This window comes from Triticum aestivum, chromosome 1B (assembly GCF_018294505.1).
Source record: "Triticum aestivum cultivar Chinese Spring chromosome 1B, IWGSC CS RefSeq v2.1, whole genome shotgun sequence".
NCBI lineage: Eukaryota > Viridiplantae > Streptophyta > Magnoliopsida > Poales > Poaceae > Triticum > Triticum aestivum.
Window position 1 is genome coordinate 479,718,492 of NC_057795.1, and position 21,612 is coordinate 479,740,103.

At 41.0% G+C, this 21,612-nt stretch overlaps 1 long non-coding RNA gene across 7 annotated transcripts; it reads right to left on the reverse strand.

The window, feature by feature from the left end:
- Positions 1–13,612: 13,612 nt before the first annotated feature.
- LOC123132757 (uncharacterized) lies at positions 13,613–19,904 on the reverse strand. 7 transcript variants are annotated; one of them, XR_006465045.1, is made up of 9 exons: positions 19,298–19,904; positions 18,892–19,201; positions 18,139–18,226; positions 17,477–17,608; positions 16,847–17,350; positions 15,950–16,017; positions 15,378–15,463; positions 14,555–14,633; positions 13,613–13,992 (listed from the first exon to the last, which is right to left on the reverse strand). It is a non-coding gene; the product is annotated as an uncharacterized lncRNA (long non-coding RNA). The 7 variants fall into 7 exon arrangements; XR_006465033.1 differs by having other exon boundaries at positions 14,535–14,633; XR_006465030.1 differs by having other exon boundaries at positions 14,535–15,196.
- Positions 19,905–21,612: the final 1,708 nt, after the last annotated feature.

Consider the following 21,612-nt stretch of genomic DNA (forward strand, 5'->3'; position numbering starts at 1 on the left):
ATGCAAACCATGTCTATTGGTATATATGCATGAAGAAACTCCATGCAGATGGATCATTTGGACTCACTTGATTTTGAATCACTTGAGACATGCAAAACTCCATATAGATGGATCATTTGGACTCACTTGATTTTGAATCACTTGAGACATGCAAATCATACCACATGGGCAAGATGACTAAAATGCCTTGTTTTCAGTAAGATGGAACAAGAAAGCAACTTGTTGGGAGTAATACATTTTGATGTGTGCAGTCCAATGAGTGCTGAGGCACGCAGTGGATATCGTTATGTTCTTACTTCATAGATGATTTGAGTAGATGCTAAGTATATTTACTTGTTGAATCACAAGTCTGAATTATTGCAAGGTTCAAGTAATTTCAGAGTGAAGTTGAAGATCGTCGTGACAAGAGGATAAAATGTCTATGATATGATCATAGAGATGAATATCAGAGTTACGAGTTTGGCACACAATTAAGACATTGTGGAAATTGTTTCACAACTAATACTGCATGGAACACCATAGTGTGATGGTGTGTCCGAACATCATAACTGCACCTTATTGGATATGGTGCATACCATGATGTCTCTTATCGAATTACCACTATCGTTTATGGGTTAGGCATTAGAGACAAACGCATTCACTTTAATAGGGCACCATGTAACTCCGTTGAGATGACACCGTATGAACTATGGTTTAAAGAAACCTAAGTTGTCGTTTCTTAAAAGTTTGGGGCTGCGACGCTTATATGGAAAGGTTTTCCCTAATAAGCTCGAACCAAAAGCGGATAAATGCATCTTCATAGGACACCCAAAACAGTTGGGTATACCTCCTATTTCAGATCCTGAAGCAAAAGGAATTGTTTCTTGAAACGGGTCCTTTCTCGAGGAAAAGTTTCTCTCAAAAAAATTGAGTGGGAGGATGGTGGAGATTTGATGAGGTTATCGAACCATCACTTCAACTAGTGTATAGCAGGGCATAGGAAGTTGTTCCTGGGGCGCCTACACCAATTGAAGTGGAAGCTTATGATAGTGATCATGAAACTTCAGATCAAGTCACTACCAAATCTCGTAGGTCGACAAGGATGCGTACTGCTTCAGAGTGGTATGTACTCCTGTCTTGGAGGTCATGTTGCTAGACGACAATGAACCTACGAGCTATGGAGAAGCGATGGTGGGCCCGGATTTCGACGAATGGCTCGAGGCCATAAAATTCGAGAGGATACATGTATGAAAACAAAGTATAGACTTTGGAAGAACTACTTGATGGTCGTAAGGCTGTTGGGTACAGATGGATTTTAAAAGGAAGACGGACAATGATGGTAAGTATCACCATTAAGAAAGCTTGACTTGTCATTAAGATGTTTTCCGACAAGTTCAAGGAGTTGACTACGATGAGACTCTCTCACTCGTAGCGATGCTAAGAGTATGTTGGAATTACATTAGCAGTTACTGCATTATTTATGAAATCTTACAGATAGGATGTCAAAACATTGTTTCCTCGACAATTTTCTTGAGGAAAGGTTGTATGTGATACAACCAGAAGGTTTTGTCAATCCTGAAAGATGCTAACAAGTATGCAAAGCTCTAGCAATCCTTCTAAGGACTGGAGTAAGCAACTCGGAGTTGGAATATACGCTTTGATGAGATGATCAAAGATTTTGCGTTTATACAAAGTTTATGAGAAACTTGTATTTCCAAAGAAGTGAGTGGGAGCACTATAGAATTTCTAATGAGTATATGTTGTTGACATATTGTTGATCAGAAATGATGTAGAATTTCTGGAAAGCATATAGGGTTATTTGAAAAGTGATTTTCAATGGAAAACCTGGATTAAGCTACTTGAACATTGAGCATCAAGATCTATAAGGATAGATCAAAAAACGCTTAATAGTACTTTCAAATGAACACATACCGTGAGAAGATTTTGAAGGAGTTCAAAATAGATCGGCAAAGAAGGAGTTCTTGGCTGTAAGGTGTGAGTATTGAGTAAGACTCAAGACCTGACCGCGATAGAAGAGAGAGAAAGGACGAAGGTCGTCCCCTATGCTTTAGACGTAGGCTCCACAGTATGCTATGCTGTGTACCACACCTGAAGTGTGCCTTCCCATGAGTCAGTCAAGGGGTACAAGTGTGATCTAGGAATGGATCACAGCACAGCGGTCAAGGTTATCCTTAGTAACTAGTGGACTAAGGAATTTCCTCGATAATGGAGGTGGTAAAGGAGTTCATCGTAAAGGGTTACGCCGATGCAAAATTTGACACTAATCTGGATGACTTTGAGTAGTAGACCGGATTCGTATAGTAGAGCAGTTATTTAGAATGGTTCCAAATAGTGCATGGTAGCTGCGTCTAGGAGATGACATAAAGATTTGTAAAGCACACACGGATCTGAAAGATTCAGACCCGTTGACTAATAACATCTCTCACAAGCGAGATATGATCAAACCCAATGGGTGTTGGATTCATTGCAACCACATAGTGATGTGAACTGGATTATTGACTCTAGTGCAAGTGGAAGACTGTTGGAAATATGCCCTAGAGGCAATAATAAAATAGTTATTATTATATTTCCTTGTTCATGATAATTGTCTATTGCTCATGCTATAATTGTATTAACTGGAAGCTGTAATACATGGGTGAATACATAGACCACAACATGTCCCTAGTGAGCCTCTAGTTGACTAGCTCGTTGATCAATAGATGGTTATGGTTTCCTGACCATTGACATTGGATGTCATTGATAACGGGATCACATCATTGGGAAAATAATGTGATGGACAAGACCCAATCCTAAGCATAGCACAAGATCGTGTAGTTCATTTGCTAAGAGCTTTTCTAATGTCAAGTATCATTTCCTTAGACCATGAGATTGTGCAACTCCCGGATACCGTAGGAATGCTTTGGGTGTGCCAAACGTCACAACGTAACTGGGTGGCTATAAAGGTATACTACAGGTATCTCCGAAAGTGTCTGTTGGGTTGGCATGAATCGAGACTGGGATTTGTCACTTCGTATGACGGAGAGGTATCTCTGGGCCCACTCGGTAATGCATCATCATAATGAGCTCAATGTGACTAAGTAGTTAGTCATGGGATCATGCATTACGGAACGAGTAAAGTGAATTGCCGGTAACAAGATTGAACGAGGTATTGGGATACCGACAATCGAATCTCGGGCAAGTAACGTACCGATTGACAAAGGGAATTGTATACGGGATTGCTTGAATCCCCGACATCGTGGTTCATCTGATGAGATCATCATGGAACATGTGGGAGCCAACATGGGTATCTAGATCCCTCTGTTGGTTATTGACCGGAGAGATGTCTCGGTCATGTCTACATGCCTCCCGAACCCGTAGGGTCTACACACTTAAGGTTTGATGACGCTAGGGTTATAGGGAAAGATTGTATGTGGTTACCAAATGTTGTTCGGAGTCCCGGATGAGATCCTGGACGTCACAAGGAGTTCCGGAATGGTCCGGGGGTAAAGAATTATATATAGGAAGTGAGGTTTTGGACACGGAAGTATTTCGGGCGTCACCGGTAATGTACCGGGACCACCGGAAGGGTTCCGGGGGTCCACCGGGAGGGGCCACCAGCCCCGGAGGCTTGCATGGGCCAAGAGTGGGAAGGAACCAGCCCCTGAGTGGGCTGGTGCGCCTCCCACCAAGGCCCAAGGCGCAGCTAGGAGGAGAGGGGGAAACCCTAGGCGCAGATGGGCCTAAAGGCCCACCCTAGGGCGCGCCCCCTCTCTCCCCCTCCTGGCCGCCCCCTCCAGTCCCATCTAGGGCTGCCGCACCCCCTAGGGTGGGAACCCTAGAGGGGGCGCAGCCACCTCCCCTCCTCCTATATATAGTGGGGGTTTTGGGGCTGCCAGAGACACGAATCTCTCTCTCTCTCTCTCTCTCTCTCTCTCTCTCTCAGCGCAGCCCTACCTCTCCACATCCTCGTCCTTCGTAATGCTTGGTGAATCCCTGCTAGAAACCACGCTGCTCCATCACCACCACGCCGTCGTGCTGCTACTGGAGTTTTCTTCCCCAACCTCTCCCTCCTCCTTGCTGGATCAAGGCGCGGGAGACGTCACCGGGCTGCATGTGTGTTGACGCGGAGGCGCTGTTGTTCGACGCTTAGATCGGAATCAACCGCGATCTGAATCGCTGCGAGTACGACTCCTTCATCCCCGTTCTTGCAACGCTTCCGTATCGTGATCTTCAAGGGTATGAAGATGCAGTCCCCTCTCTCTCATTGCTAGTCTCTCCATAGATTGATCTTGGTGATGCGTGAAATTTTTTATTTTCTGAAATGATCCCCAACATCTTCATCTTCTCTTATAAAGGACCAACTAGGAGGCACTATGATCGTACTTGAGCATTGGGTGTAGCTAATATGCGAGTGTGTTTCATGAATGGATAAATGATTGAGCATGATGGGCTAGGGATAACTTATTTTAGCGTTGATATTTTGAAAGACGTGGTTGTTGATTGCTCGTTAATATGTTCGAGTATTTAAGTCTCATGTCAAAACTAGACTATTGCTTTGAACCATATAAAAGTCCAAATGTTCATTCTATAAATAAATATGATATGACATGTTAGGCAACATTCCACATCAAAAATTCTGTTATTATCATTTACCTACTCGAGGCCGAGCAGGAATTAAGCTTGGGGATGCTGATATGTCTCCAACGTATCTATAATTTTTTATTGTTCCATGCTGTTATATTATCATTCTTGGATGTTTTACAAGCATTTTACAATCATTTTATATCATTTTTTGGGACTAATCTATTGACATAGTGCCAAATGCGAGTTGCTATTTTTTGCATGTTTTTTACATGGCAGGAAATCGATATCAAACGGAGTCCAAATGCAGCAAAACATTTTGGAGAATTTTTATGGACCAGAACACCCAGGATGGGCCAGAGCAGCACCTGGGGGTGCTCCAAGGGGGGCACAACCCACCAGGGCGCGCCTGGGCCCCCACACGCGCCCAGGTGGGTTGTGCCCACCTCGGTGGCCTCCCGCACCCCCTCTTTGCCCTATAAAATCCCAAATATTCCAAAATCCTTCGGGGTAGCCCCTAGATCAGAAGTTCCGCCGCCTCAAGGCCTCTGTATCCACGAGACCCAATCTAGACCCCGTTCTGGCACCCTGCTGATAACCCACAAGTGTAGGGGATCGCAACAGCTTTCGAGGGTAGAGTATTCAACCCAAATTTATTGATTCGACACAAGGGGAGCCAAAGAATATTCTCAAGTATTAGCAGTTGAGTTGTCAATTCAACCACACCTGGATAACTTAGTATCTGCGGCAAAGTATTTAGTAGCAAAGTAGTATGATAGTAATGGTAACAATGGCAAAAGTAAAGATAGTAGTTTTGTAATGATTGTAATAATAGCAACGGAAAAGTAAATAAGCGAAACACAATATGTGAAAAGCTCGTAGGCATTGGATCAGTGATGGATAATTATGTCGGATGTGATTCCTCATGTAATAGTTATAACATAGGGTGACACAGAACTAGCTCCAATTCATCAATGTAATGTAGGCATGTATTCCGAATATAGTCATATGTGCTTATGGAAAAGAACTTGCATGACATCTTTTGTCCTACCCTCCCGTTTGCACCAGGGTCCTAGTGGAAACTAAGGGATATTAAGGCCTCCTTTTAATAGAGAACCAGACCAAAGCATTAGCACTTAGTGAATACATGAACTCCTCAAACTATGCTCATCACCGAGAAGTATCCCGATTATTGTCACTTCGGGGTTGTCGGATCATAACACATAATAGGTGACTATAGACTTGCAAGATAGGATCAAGAACTCACATATATTCATGAAAACATAATAGGTTCAGATCTGAAATCATGGCACTCGGGCCCTAGTGACAAGCATTAAGCATAGCAAAGTCATAGCAACATCAATCTCAGAACATAGTGGATACTAGGGATCAAACCCTTACAAAACTAACTCGATTACATGGTAAATCTCATCAAACCCATCACCGTCCAGCAAGCCTACGATGGAATTACTCACGCACGGCGGTGAGCATCATGAAATTGGTGATGGAGAATGGTTGATGATGACGACGGCGACGAATCCCCCTCTCTGGAGCCTCGAACGGACTCCAGATCAGCCCTCCCAAAGAGATTACGGCTTGGTGGTGGCTCCGTATCGTAAAACACGATGAAACTTCCTCTCTGATTTTTTTCTCCGCGAAACGGAATATATGGAGTTGGAGTTGAGGTCGGTGGAGCGTGAGGGGGCCCACGAGACAGGGGGCGCGCCCAGGGGGAGGGGGTGCGCCCCCCCACCCTCGTGGATAGGGTGTGGGCCCCCTGGCCTTCATCTTTTGCCAGTATTTTTTATATTTTCCAAAAGTTATCTCCGTGGATTTTCAGGTCATTCCGAGAACTTTTGTTTTCTGCACAATAAACAACACCATGGCAGTTCTGCTAAAAACAGCGTCAATCCGGGTTAGTTTCATTCAAATCATGCAAGTTAGAGTCCAAAACAAGGGCAAAAGTGTTTGGAAAAGTAGATACGTTGGAGACGTATCAACTCCCCCAAGCTTAAACCTTTGCTTGTCCTCAAGAAATTCAGTTGATAAACTGAAAGTGATAAAGAAAAACTTTTACAAACTCTGTTTGCTCTTGTTGTTTTAAATATGTAAAGCCAGTATTCAAGATTTCAGCAGAGATTATGAACTGGCCATACTCACAATAACACGCAGGTCTCATGTTTACTTATATCAATGGCATAATCAACTAGCGAGCAATAATAATAAAACTCGAACGACAACACTTTCTCAAAACAATCATAATATGATATAACAAGATGGTATCTCGCTAGCCCTTTCCGAGACCACAAAACATAAATGCAGAGCACCTTTAAAGATCAAGGACTGACTAAACATTGTAATTCATGGTAAAAGAGATCCAGTCAAGTCATACCCAATATAAACTAATAATAATGCATGCAAATGACAGTGTGCTCTCCAGCGGGTGCTTTTTAATAAGAGGGTGATGACTCAACATAAAAGTAAATAGATAGGCACTTCGTAGAGGGAAGCAGGGATTTGTAGAGGTGCGAGCGCTCCATTTTAAAATAGAGATGAATAACATTTTGAGCGGCATACTTTCACTATCAACGCAACAACTATGAGATGGCGATATCTTCCATACTACATGCATTATAGGCGGTTCCCAAACAGAATGGTAAAAGTTTATACTCCCTGATACGTCTCCAACGTATCTATAATTTATGAAGCATTCATGCTATTATATTATCTATTTTGAATGTTTATGGGCTTTATTATACACTTTTATATTATTTTTGGGACTAACCTATTAACCGGAGGCCAAGCCCATATTGTTGTTTTCTTGCCTATTTCAGTGTTTCGAAGAAAAGGAATATCAAACGGAGTCCAAACGGAATGAAACCTTCGGAAAAGTTATTTTTGGAACAGAAGCAATCCCGGGAACTTGGAGTGCAAGTTAGGGAAGCGTCGAGGAGGCCACGAGATAGGGGGGCGCGCCCACCCCCCTGGGTGCGCCCTCCACCCTCGTGGGCCCCTCAAGGCTCCCCCGATCGACTTCTTTCGCCTATATATTCCCATATACACTAAAACCATCAGAACAGAAGATAGATCGGAAGTTCCGCCGCCGCAAGCCTCTGTAGCCACCAAAAACCTCTCGGGAGCGCGTTTCGACACCCTGCCGGAGGGGGAACCCATCACCGGTGGCCATCTTCATCATCCCGGTGCTCTCCATGACGAGGAGGGAGTAGTTCACCCTCGGGGCTGAGGGTATGTACTAGTAGCTATGTGTTTGATCTCTCTCTCTCTCGTGTTCTCTCTATGGCACGATCTTGATGTATCGCGAGCTTTGCTATTATAGTTGGATCTTATGATGTTTCTCCCCCTCTACTCTCTTGTGATGAATTGAGTTTTCCCTTTGAGGTTATCTTATTGGATTGAGTCTTTAAGGATTTGAGAACACTTGATGTATGTCTTGCCGTGCTTATCTGTGGTGACAATGGGATATCACGTGATCCACTTGATGTATGTTTTGGTGATCAACTTGTGGGTTCCGCCCATGAACCTGTGCATAAGGGTTGGCACACGTTCTCGTCTTGACTCTCCGATAGAAACTTTGGGGCTCTCTTTGAAGTACTTTGTGTTGGTTGAATAGATGAATCTGAGATTGTGTGATGCATATCGTATAATCATGCACACGGATACTTGAGGTGACAATGGAGTATCTAGGTGACATTAGGGTTTTGGTTGATTTGTGTCTTAAGGTGTTATTCTAGTATGAACTCTATGATAGATTGAACGGAAAGAATAGCTTCATGTTATTTTACTACGGACTCTTGAATAGATAGAACAAAAAGGATAACTTTGAGGTGGTTTCGTACCCTAACATAATCTCTTCGTTTGTTCTCCGCTATTAGTGGCTTTGGAGTGACTCTTTGTTGCATGTTGAGGGATAGTTATATGATCCAAGTATGTTATTATTATTGAGAGAACTTGCACTAGTGAAAGTGTGAACCTTAGGCCTTGTTTCCTACCATTACAATACCGTTTACGCTCACTTTTATCGCTCACTACCTTGCTGTTTTTATAATTTCAGATTACAAATACCTTTATCTACTATCCATATTGCACTTGTATCACCATCTCTTCGCCGAACTAGTGCACCTATACAATTTACCATTGTATTGGGTATGTTGGGGACACAAGAGACTCTTTGTTATTTGGTTGCAGGGTTGTTTGAGAGAGACCATCTACATCCTATGCCTCCCATGGATTGATAAACCTTAGGTCATCCACTTGAGGGAAGTTTGCTACTGTCCTACAAACCTGTGCACTTGCAGGCCCAACAACGTCTACAAGAAGAAGGTTGTGTAGTAGACATCAAGCTCTTTTCTGGCGCCGTTGCCGGGGAGGTGAGCGCTTGAAGGTATATCTTTAGATCTTGCAATCGAATCCTTTTGTTTCTTGTTTTATCACTAGTTTAGTTTATAAAAGAAAACTACAAAAAATGGAATTGAGTGTGTCTCATATGCTTCATCTTTTTAATATCATTCGTGAAAATGGTGGAAAGGAAAATTGTGCTCAATTGCTAGAAGAAGAATGCATTAAAATGTTTGGTACTAGATCTTTGTATGATGAGCATGATTGCAATGTTGTTAGTATGAATTCCTTGAATACCGATGATGCTAATGATATGCAAATCCACAAGCTTGAAGATGATATTTTTTGTCCCCCAAGTTTTGATGAGAATATTTATTATGATGAAGGCATGCCTCCTATTTATGATGATTATATTGATGAAAGTGGGTTTGGAAGATTGTTAACTTTAGGAAGTAATGATCCCACTATTTTGGAGGATGTTGAATATTATTGTGATATTTATGAAAGTGGATTTGGAGAGGTTATGACTTTATTTAGTGATGAATCCACTATTTCGGAAGAGGTTCCAATTGATTATGAGAACAAAGTTGCTATCTATGATGATTATTGTGGTGACTTGTATGCTATTAAGAACAAGGATAACCATGAAACTTGTCATCATGATTTTAGTTTTCAATTGGATTATGCTTCACATTATAGTTATTTTGTTGAGATTGCTCCCACTACTATTGATGAGAAGAATTTTGCTTATGTGGAGAGTAGTAAATTTTCTATGCTTGTGGATCATGAAAAGAATGCTTTAGGTTCTGGTTATATTGTTAAATTCATTCATGACGCTACTGAAAATTATTATGAGGGAGGAACATATGCTTGTAGGAATTGCAATAATATCAAGTTTCCTCTCTATGTGTTGAAAATTTTGAAGTTATGCTTGTTTTACCTTCCTATGCTAGTTGATTATTGTTCCCATAAGTTGTTTGATCACAAAATCCCTATGCATAGGAAGTGGGTTAGACTTAAATGTGCTAGTCATATTCTTCATGACTCTCTCTTTATGTTTCAATTCTTATCTTTTATGTGAGCATCATTGAAATCATCATGCCTAGCTAGGGGCGTTAAACGATAGCGCTTGTTGGAGGCAACCCAACTTTATTTTTGTTTCTTAATTTTTGTTCCTGTTTAGTAATAAATAATTAATATAGCCTCTGTTTAGATGTGGTTTTATGTTTTAATTAGTGTTTGTGCCAGTAGAACCTTTTGGAAGACTTGGGTGAAGTCTTTATGATCTTGCTGTAAAAAACAGAAACTTTAGCGCTCACGAGATTAGCTGCAATTTTTTCCTGGAGAGTGATTTTAGGTTTATTCTTTTTAAAGATGATTAATAGACAAATTCCTCAGGTCCACCAATTTATTTCAGAATTGTTTGAGTTACAAACGTATTCGAATGATACAGATTACTACAGACTGTTCTGTTTTTGACAGATTCTGTTTTCTATGTGTTGTTTGCTTATTTTGATGAATCTATGAGTAGTATAGGAGGGTATGAACCATAGAGAAGTTGGAATACAGTATATATTACACCAGTATGAATTTAGAATGAGTTCACAATAGTACCTAAGTGGTGATTTATTTTCTTATACTAACGGATTTTACGAGTTTTGTGTTGAGTTTTGTGTGGTTGAAGTTTTCAAGTTTTGGGTAAGGATTCGATGGACTATGAAATAAGGAGCGGAAAGAGCCTAAGCTTGGGGATTCCCAAGGCACCCCAAGGTAATATTCAAGGACAACCAAGAACCTAAGTTTGGGGATGCCCCAGATGGCATCCCCTCTTTCGTCTTTGTTCATCGGTAACTTTACTTGGAGCTATATTTTTATTCGCCACATGATATGTGTTTTGCTTGGAGCGTCATTTTATTTTGTTAGTATTTTCTTTCTGTTATTTATAACAATGTTTTGCATCTCTATTTTTAATAAAAATGTCAAGGATAGCCTTTACCATGCTTATTTTGCTAGTATACATGTTGCTGTTTTGAAAACAGAAAGTTTACCGCTGTTGCAAAAATTCCCTAGAAAAGTCAGAGAATGGTATAATGTTGAAACTTTTTGCATAATGAGCTCTGATAAATCTTATACAGCTTAGTATTTTTCTCATAATTGTTGGAGTTAGGGAAGTATGATGAATCTTGCATTCTTTACAGACTATACTGTTTTGGCAGATTGCTGTTATGTTTGCATTGTTTGCATATGTTTGCTTGTTTAATGATTCTATTTTAGGATAGAAGTATTAAATATTCAGAGGAATTTAGTATGCAATGTTGAATAATAATTTTAGTGATTTGTTACAGTAGAAAATGATAAGATTTTGCATTGGTTTATACTAACCTATCTCACGAGTTCTTGTTGAGTTTGGTGTGGATGAAGCTTTTGATAAAAAGAGAAACCATGATATGAGAGGAATTAAGGAGACACAAAAGTTCAATCTTGGGGATGCCCAAAGCACCCTAACATAATATTTCAAGAAGTCTCAAGCATCCAAGCTTGGGGATGCCCCGGTAGGCATCCCACCTTTCGTCTTCAACGATTATCGGTTAGTATCGGTTGAACCTATGTTTTTGCTTCTTCACATGAGTTGTGCTATCCTTGCAATGTCATTTTATTTTGCTTTGCTTGCTATTTGAATAAAATACCAAGATCTGAAATTCTTAAATGAGAGAGAGAGAGTCTTCACATGGTTGCATAATTATTTAACTACTCATTGATCTTCACTTATATCTTTTTGGAGTAGTTTGTCATTTACTCGTGTGCTTTACTTATATCCTATGAGTAAATGGTTGAATGAGTTGAATGTCATAAATCTGAAATTATATATCTCTCATTTGCTTATCCCATGGAGAGTAATGACTTCACATCTAAGAAGTAGAGGCTGTAAATTTATTGAAGGTTAGCAAGCATTGTATTGGTCATTTGAACAATTCATGAAAGAATATTGAAGGAAGAGAGATTTGACATATAAATATACTATCTTAGACATATTTTATAATTGTGAGCACTCATTAAGTATGACATGCTAAAGAGTTGATGTTGGACAAGGAAGACAACGTAATGGGTCATGTTTTCTCACATCTCAGTTAAAGTATATTGTCATGGATCATTCAAACATGTTGAGCTTGCCTTTCCCCCTCATGCTAACCAAATTCCTTGCACCAAGTATAGATACTACTTGTGCATCCAAATATCCTTAAACCTAGTTTTGCCATGAGAGTCCACCATACCTACCTATGGATTGAGTAAGATCCTTCAAGTAAGTTGTCATCGGTGCAAGCAATAAAAATTGCTCTCTAAATATGTATGAGCTATTAGTGTGAAAAAATAAGCTTTATATGATCTTGTTATGGAAGCAATAAAAGCGATGGACTGCATAATAAAGGTCCATATACAAGTGGCAATATAAAGTGACGTTCTTTTGCATTAAGATTTTGTGCATCCAACCATAAAAGCACATGACAACCTCTGCTTCCCTCTGCGAAGGGACTATCTTTTACTTTATCTCTTTTACTTTATGCAAGAGTCAAGGTGATCTTCACCTTTCCCTTTTTCATTTTATCCTTTGGCAAGCACCTCGTGTTGGAAAGATCCTGATATATATATCCAATTGGATGTAAGTTAGCATGAACTATTATTGTTGACATCACCCAAAGGTGAATATGTTGGGAGGCAACACTATAAGCCCCTATCTTTCTCAGTGTCCGATTAAAACTTCATAACCATAAGTATTGCGTGAGTGTTGGCAATTGTAGAAGACTATATGATAGTTGAGTATGTGGAGTTTGCTAAATCAAAGCTCTGACATAGACCCTTCCTGAAAATAAGATGAATTGTAATTGTTTGATGACTAAGAATGAAGTTTGCTAGTTTTCAAGAAAGTTTATGGTCTATGCTTTAACATGTGAATACCTTGTTACTTGATCGTGAGAAGTTTTATGAGATTAACTATTGTTATGACATATAATGATGCTAGAAAAGGTGATTGAAATTATCATTGATCAAACTTGTGCACCTTCTAGTATTCACACTTCATAAATTCTTTCTTTTTATCATTTACCTACTCGAGGACGAGCAGAAATTAAGCTTGGGGATGCTGATACGTCTCCAACGTATCTAAAATTTATGAAGCATTCATGCTATTATATTATCTATTTTGAATGTTTATGGGCTTTATTATACACTTTTATACTCTTTTTGAGACTAACCTATTAATCGGAGGCCAAGCCCATATTGATGTTTTTTGCCTATTTCAGTGTTTCGAAGAAAAATAATATCAAACGGAATTCAAACGGAATGAAACCTTCGAAAAAGTTATTTTTGGAATAGAAGCAATCCCGAGAACTTGGAGTTCAAGTTAGGGAAGCGTCGAGGAGGCCACGAGATAGGGGGGCACGCCCTCCACCCTCGTGGGCCCCTCAAGGCTCCCCCGACCGACTTCTTTCGCCTATATATTCCCACTAGATGGAAAGTGCGGCTTCGACACGTATAACCTGACACGGTAGGTCACTCTTCAAAATCGATAGGTTGACATGTTAAGAAACTGCATAGATAACATAACTGTGTCCAATACATGGCATCCAGGCAGTGCAATTTGTTACAGCAAAGGCTTAGCAGCATTTTGATTCCAAAAGTAAACCAACACGATGAGTCGTCACAAATTAAATATGGTAGTTCAGCAATTATATAGACAAAGGGATTCATACAATTAATAGTAGTTTGCAGAGATTGTGAAGTGAAGTAGCTAGCTAGCATCAAAGTCCCGGTAGTCTCTCGGTGGAAACAGGTTCCCACTCAGGTTCACTTGGATGTGGTGCTGCTCATCAATCTCCACTATATCATAGGTGCATCTATACTTTTTTTCCAATAAAGAGGTGCCTCTATACATATAGCACAAATAACCATGATCCTAATACCTGATCAAGGCATACAAATCCATCGAAAATTAGCCCTCAAACTTTATGTAGCTCAAGTACATCTTAATACAAGTTCCCAACTGAAATAGGCCATGAGAGGGTCCTCTTGCAACTCGACCTGTACGTACAATAAAATGACATCATTGATTTGATATACTGGAAATTGAAGATATAATGTAGGATACTGACAATATGGTGACCAGTTATGACAACCCCGCTTATTAGTTTACATGAGCACAAACCCATGCACCAAAGCTTGCAGTGAGGCGATAATAATTAGGTTTAAATAAAATATGATGTTCCTTGCATACAAATTAGTAGCGATTTAAAAAGTGCAGATTAAAGTTTAAAATTAAATAAAATGCCAAAAATATAGACGCATATTTATGAATCTTAGTTATTTGATTGGGAAGACAGTGGGGACAAATGACATTCGTATCAAGCTTAACAACAAACGACACTCTTTCCCATATTTGTTCGTCAGAGATATAGGTATTCAAACCAAAATGCGTAGAAGAGGCGAACCGACAAAAAAAAACCAGCATACTTAAAAAAATGTTTGTCAAGAATAAAATTGATTGCTCCTTGCCCAATTGGGACATATGAATATCAACCAACTATTAGTAGGAAAGAGGTTAAGCGGTCAGAAGTCCAGGCTACCTGTGTTTACTCATACTCACATGATGGCTCTGAAGCTTTGGCAGTTTTTGTGTAGTTACTAAAGGCTGGAAGCTACAACTTCTAGGACATTGATGGTACCTGCATTGAAACAAATATGCAGACAGTAAACCAAGTGATGAAATCAAGGTGTATCTCATGCTGATTATACTAATAAAAATATATAATTTATTGAACTTGCTTGAGCTTGTGTTTGGAATAGCATCAATAGTTTACTATGTCTAGGCTACAGAGAGATGCATGTAGAAATGCTAGAAACTTACTGAGAACAAAAAAGTGATGTACACACTGAATTTAGACCAGGTGACATGGTAAGACCAAGCTATAATTTTGATGGTACACTATTATTCTAAGTATCAATTTTGAAAGACAATATCATCAACCTACATGCTATTCTTTTCTAATACATGTTAAATTTATTAACATATGACCAAGGGCATCTTTAAGGCTCCTTGCAGCAAATGAGACCATGTTTGATCAGAAATATGCCATAACAGCCAGAACATGATCGATTTGAAAGACATCATAATCCTTCAAGGGAAAGACATCATAATCTTTCAAAATAAAACAAAATAAACTCTTGCACGATCTCTTGAAGGGAAAGGCTGTCTTGAGTACTCCCATAGCCATGCTAAGAGGGCCACCTATTTAACAAAACCAACAATATTTCAGAGAACACTAACTTTTCAAAGCCATTGTAGTAGATAAAATTTAGGGAGAATCTTAGATTTACTAAGAAAAACTGAATAATAATGTATTCTATGGCCTCGAACACCACCATAGATCAAAATACAAGTAACTACCACAATGTACACCAAAACTTACTATTGCCTTGTACCAGACTGGATTTGCTGACATCTTCTAGGAATAATATTTTGACAGCATATACTTTCCATGTCCCTGTTTGAGATCTACAGAAATGAAAGCATTCTTGTTAAGCAAAACTCAGAATTTCTGAAATTTGCAAAATGTTGACGATAAATGGGATTATCACTTGTTGTTATCACATGAACACTGTAATTGTACTGATTCGAACTACTAATTTATTTCTCTTGCTCATATTATTTATCCCGCTATACATGGGATCTTTTAGTGATGAATATTCAGATAAATATGGTTCCATACATGGTTTTCGCCATTGCAGCAATCTCTAATAACGTGTTTTATTACATCAGGCATGATAACATAATCTGATGAAATTACAGTACTCGGTTTTCAGTAATGTTTTGGAAAACAATTATATTTATTTATAGTGCACCCAAGATTCTTGCAATAAGTTAAATATATCCCAACAAATTTATTCTATGGCTAGTGTGCAAGATGTATTCAATGTTGTAATACTATACATATAGTAAAGGAAGAGAAAAGATTACCGACGTATATACACCATAACTGACCTTTAGGAGTTAGTTTCAGAATCTTTTTCGCGATGACACCAATGCCGTACCATAATAGCTTAAAAATCCTGATAGATGTATAAAGAGCATGTACATTAGATGTATAAGAACTACTCGATTAGTAAATTTTTCTGAGTGTGTTATAAGATAAGCGCATCATCATTCCTTAATGTGGCATGTGCAAAAGGAACCGGAAAAGCAAGCATCACATTCACAGGTTACTCAACAACTGGTCGTGGCTAACAATTACATGACATTCCGGCAAAAACTAACAGATCCATCGACCAATTATTCAGTGCTTACATCGGAGCCTGGCTCACATATGTAAATGAAACCTTGAACAGGTGCACGATTAGGGATTTCTGAATAATATAGTCTTGCAGCTGTTTGTATGTTGTCTTCAGAACATACATGTGAATGTGATATGCATCACTCTTAGTAGGTGCCTCACAAGAAACAGTTAAGCTTTGTATAAAACAGGAAGATTTCATATATAATCTGGAGCATTTGATCACATATAAGCCATGGAAAGAAATTAGTGAAATTCAAAACAATAAATTTAGGGATCACAGGAACTGTCAGCAACTGTAGTGACCAAACTCGAAAGTGCTGTAATGAATACCAATTAGAACGATGGGCTATATTGAGAGAAAATTGGTTAGGTCTGCACATCTACACATGTCAAACAAATCACAACTGAAGAAAAATCCTCCAGAGTTCATATAAAGGACGGGGAAGCTACCACAACTTCCTGATGTACTAATAATCATCTAATACAAATAAACAGTGCAGAAAACCCTCGTTTACGTGAACCATACAGAATAGTTAGAGATGGATTGTGAAAGTAGAGAACAAATTATTGGCAATGGAGATTAGGGGTTTGCTTGGAATCCTTACGTTGCAGAGGAGTGAGCGGGGATGTCCGTTGAGCTGGTCAGGATCTCTTCGCACCCCTGTTGAACGCCGATGAGGCAGACGAACCATCGAAGACTCCCTGCCAAGTATGAATGTTGACTGACCGAATGTGGTGGCATATAGATAATCACTTGAAAGGGGTTGGGACGGTTTACCTCTTGATTTGGGATGGAATGTTGAGGAAAGAAAGGAGAGTGGGGGAGACAAGAGAGACACAATTTTTTGCGAAAAAATGCAAATATTGCCCATCAACACTAAATAACAATTTTTGGATTAACATGTATTTACTGTAAAACGTGAAACAGAGCGGAAACACCTTAAAACTCTATGGTTGTAATAACCTGCCAAAATATAATAGGCAAGGCAAGTACTTGCATCTACATCATAAACTCTGGCTCAAAGTATGATAAAACTCATGATCGATCTACTCGATCAGATTGTCATTGTCATCAAGCAGTGGTTGTAGCCACAGGCTTAGTTTTGTGCCTGCACAAGTTGCATCAAAGGCAAATCAGCAATCCATTCATTTATTGAACCAGAACATTAAACCTAGAAGGCATATATGATGGGAGGTCGCAGGAAAATGAAAGCAATGGGAAGGGAGACAATTACCAGCCAGCTCCCAACTTCCTTGCAAGGTAAATGAAGGGCTTCTCAATGTTGTAGTTGCTCTTGGCTTTAACCTGCCTGTTCTTCACAGAAACCTTGTCACTGCAGAGGACAACGAAGATGTGCTCACACCCCCTACAAGAATTAATATACAGACATCAGAACTCCGAACCACAATTTCACATGCATTTAGTAGGAGAGCAGATGATTGATTCAGAAGCAAACATGCACAAGAGTTAATATGGCGCAAGGTGCCCATCTAAAGCAGTGATCCAATGATCCAGCTTCTGATATATCAAGGAAGGATGTAATCCAAAACAAAGCATCAAAGCACAGTACAATGTATGATGGAGACTGGAAGATACAAAAGGACAATAAATTTGAACAATGCCTGACAAATTCAACAAAGGTCATTCTCACATAAAAGCATATGTATTGTGCATCATATGTACACAAATTGTAAAAAAAATATAGAAACATTATTCTTGTCAGGAAACATCCCAAGCATCTTGCCTACAATTAAGATGAAGAGAGCTTACTTTTACAACTAAAAGATCGATGATAATTCAGCAAGAGTTTAGTTTCTTGATATCTCGCCACACAACTTGAGCTATTCCCTTCAACTCCATAAAATTACTGAACTTGATGATAGACAAAGAGGATACCTGGATTAGCCAATTGAGCTATTCCCACGCCCATTGGTAACCTTCTCATTTGTAGAGAAACTACCGGTGTCGTGCTGGCCGCAACAACCTACCATGAATTAAGCGGATTTTATCAAAGGTGCAAATCATTGAACTACGCACACAGCACCAAATGGCTAGACAACAACTTAATCGAACAAATGGTGAGAAAAAAAGTGTATTCAAGATAGGTCACGGACAACCGATAAGGCTTTGGGATATTCAGTGTTTGTGTGACTACTCGGCTAATCAATATTGCAGCGCTAAACTCTGAATCATCGCAGCCCACAAGGCCCCTACTAATTAATATTCACCGACTCACAATGGTGAGAAAAAAAAGTGTATTCAAGATAGGTCACAGACAACCCATAAGGCTTTGGGATATTCAGTGTTTGTGTGACTACTCGGCTAATCAATATTGCCGCGCTAAACTCTGAATCATTGCAGCCCACAAGACCCCTACTAATTAATATTCACCGACTCACATATGTATCTCCGGCCAGACCGCCTTCATCAGCCACTCGCTCGGCAGTGGCCCTTCTAGCAGTGGCCCAATAAGAGCACGGCTTAGAAACAGCCAGGGTACTCCATGAGCGAATCCAGAAACATTTTAAGATGGGTTCAGCTACTATACATGTATGCACATTAAATTTACATTATGAACTATTTTTCCATACCGCACACAACAAATCTTGGTTGTACGTGAGTTTAGAATTGATTTGTGGATCCCATCACCTGAATGTATGGACTCAATGTGCACTCAATCTTCTGTCGATCCGGTAGTTGCCGCGCCGAGCCGCTGCCGGCTGCCTCCGGTCGCTGAGGCCCTGCCTCTGCTCGATCCTTTGAGAGCCGAGCTTGTGACTTCTGGAATTGGAGGTGTCGCACACGCGAGGAGGTGTTGGCAGCAGACTGCGTACAAGCCTGTAGGCAGTAACTAACACGAGATAATCAATTTTGGGAAGAACATCGCGTCATCACGCATCGGAACAACCGAACCGGGATCCGTTTGGCCTCCATGAGATCCGTCGGTGCGTTCCAGGTCCTGCCATGGAACAATCGGGAGAGCCACCGCAGATCAGAAGCCCAGGCACAAAAATGTATCTGCGAGACAGGGAATGGCGAGGGCGGGCTGCGTTACCTGGGTGACGAGGAGGGAGCACAAGTGGAGCACCACGGGAAGCCACAGGTGCGTCCATATCAGGCCACCACCGCCGCTCCTGATGGCTCAGCCGTCCTTCATGGCCGCGAGGGGCTGGCACAAGGGAGGCCTCCTTGCCATTGGCTCCTGGCGCCCCTTCCTTCGATGGCGCAACGGCACACTCATCCGGGAGGAGGAGGAGTGGCGCGGAGGAGCAGCCGCAACGCTTCCCGACGGGTGGCGGCGAGGGGAGGCGAGGAAGAGAGGACAGAGCACAGGCTGAGAAGGAGAGAGGGAGAGAGGGAGAGAGGGGCGGCTAGGGTTCACCCAATCCACCGATGGCGCGAAGAACGGCCGCAACGGCGACATGGACGGCCGTCTCAGCAGGCCATGCTCCTCACGGTGATGCCGACGTAGGAGCTCGGCTCAGGAGCAGCGGCGCGGAGCAACAGCGGCCGCGGTGCTTCCCGACGGGTGGTGGCGCAAGGGAGGTGAGGAAGAGAGGCGAGAGCACGGGCTGAGAATGGGAGGGAGCGGCGGCGGTGGCGGCGGCGACGCAAGGGAGCGAGGGAGAGAAAGGAGTGAGACAAACCCTAGCCATCGCACACGACTGGGGACGGGGGAACTAATCTGGATAAGGCACCTGGCACAGGGTTAAGTGAAATGCCGGAATTGCCCTCGGTGGCCACCGAAAATTACAGGCGGTGGCGCGGCTCCTGCCCACATAACGACCAGCACCGGTAGATCCGACGGCCCATATCGTTTCGTTTGAGATCCAACGGCCCAGATTGTTTCATCTACAGATCCGACGGACAAGATCGTTTTGGAAACGCAATCCAACGGTTGAAAATCCAAACGCACGGCGAGGCTCCATTTTGTTCTGGACTCTAACAATGCGATATACGCTAAAACCATCGGAGCAGAAGATAGATCGGGAGTTCCGTCGCCGCAAGCCTCTGTAGCCACCAAAAACCTCCCGGGAGCCCGTTCAGGCACCCTGTCGGAGGGGGAACCCATCACCGGTGGTCATTTTCATCATCTCGGCGCTCTCCATGACGAGGAGGGAGTAGTTCACCCTCGGGGCTGAGGGTATGTACCAGTAGCTATGTGTTTGATCTCTCTCTTTCTCTCTCGTGTTCTTGAGGTGATACGATCTTGATGTATCGCGAGCTTTGCTATTATAGTTGGATCTTATGATGTTTCTCCCCCTCTACTCTCTTGTGATGAATTGAGTTTTCCCTTTGAAGTTATCTTATCGGATTGAGTCTTTAAGGATTTGAGAACACTTGATGTATGTCTTGCCGTGCTTATCTGTGGTGACAATGGGATATCACGTGATCCACTTGATGTATGTTTTGGTGATCAACTTGCGGGTTCCGCCCATGAACCTATGCATAAGGGTTGGCACACGTTTTCGTCTTGACTCTCCGATAGAAACTTTGGGGCTCTCTTTGAAGTATTTTGTGTTGGTTGAATAGATGAATCTGAGATAGTGTGATGCATATCGTATAATCATGCACACGGTTACTTGAGGTGACAATGGAGTATCTAGGTGACATTAGGGTTTTGGTTGATTTGTGTCTTAAGGTGTTATTCTAGTATGAACTCTATGATAGATTGAATGGAAAGAATAGCTTCATGTTATTTTACTACGGACTCTTGAATAGATAGAACAGAAAGGATAACTTTGAGGTGGTTTCGTACCCTACCATAATATCTTCGTTTGTTTTCCGCTATTAGTGGCTTTGGAGTGACTCTTTGTTGCATGTTGAGGGATAGTTATATGATCCAAGTATGTTATTATTGTTGAGAGAACTTGCACTAGTGAAAGTATGAACCTTAGGCCTTGTTTCCTACCATTACAATACCGTTTACACTCACTTTTATCGCTCACTACCTTGTTGTTTTTATAATTTCAAATTACAAATACCTTTATCTACTATCAATATTGCACTTGTATCACCATCTCTTCGCTGAACTAGTGCACCCATACAATTTACCATTGTATTGGGTGTGTTGGGGACACAAGAGACTCTTTGTTATTTGGTTGCAGGGTTGTTTGAGAGAGACCATCTTCATCCTACGCCTCCAACGAATTGATAAACCTTAGATCATCCACTTGAGGGAAATTTGCTATTGTCCTACAAACCTGTGCACTTGCAGGCCCAACAACGTCTACAAGAAGAAGGTTGTGTAGTAGACATCACTCCCCCACCACCAATAAGCATCAATCCATGGCTTGCTCGAAACAACGAGTGCCTCCAACTAACAACAACCCTGGGGGAGTTTTGTTTTAATTATTTTGATTTGCTTTG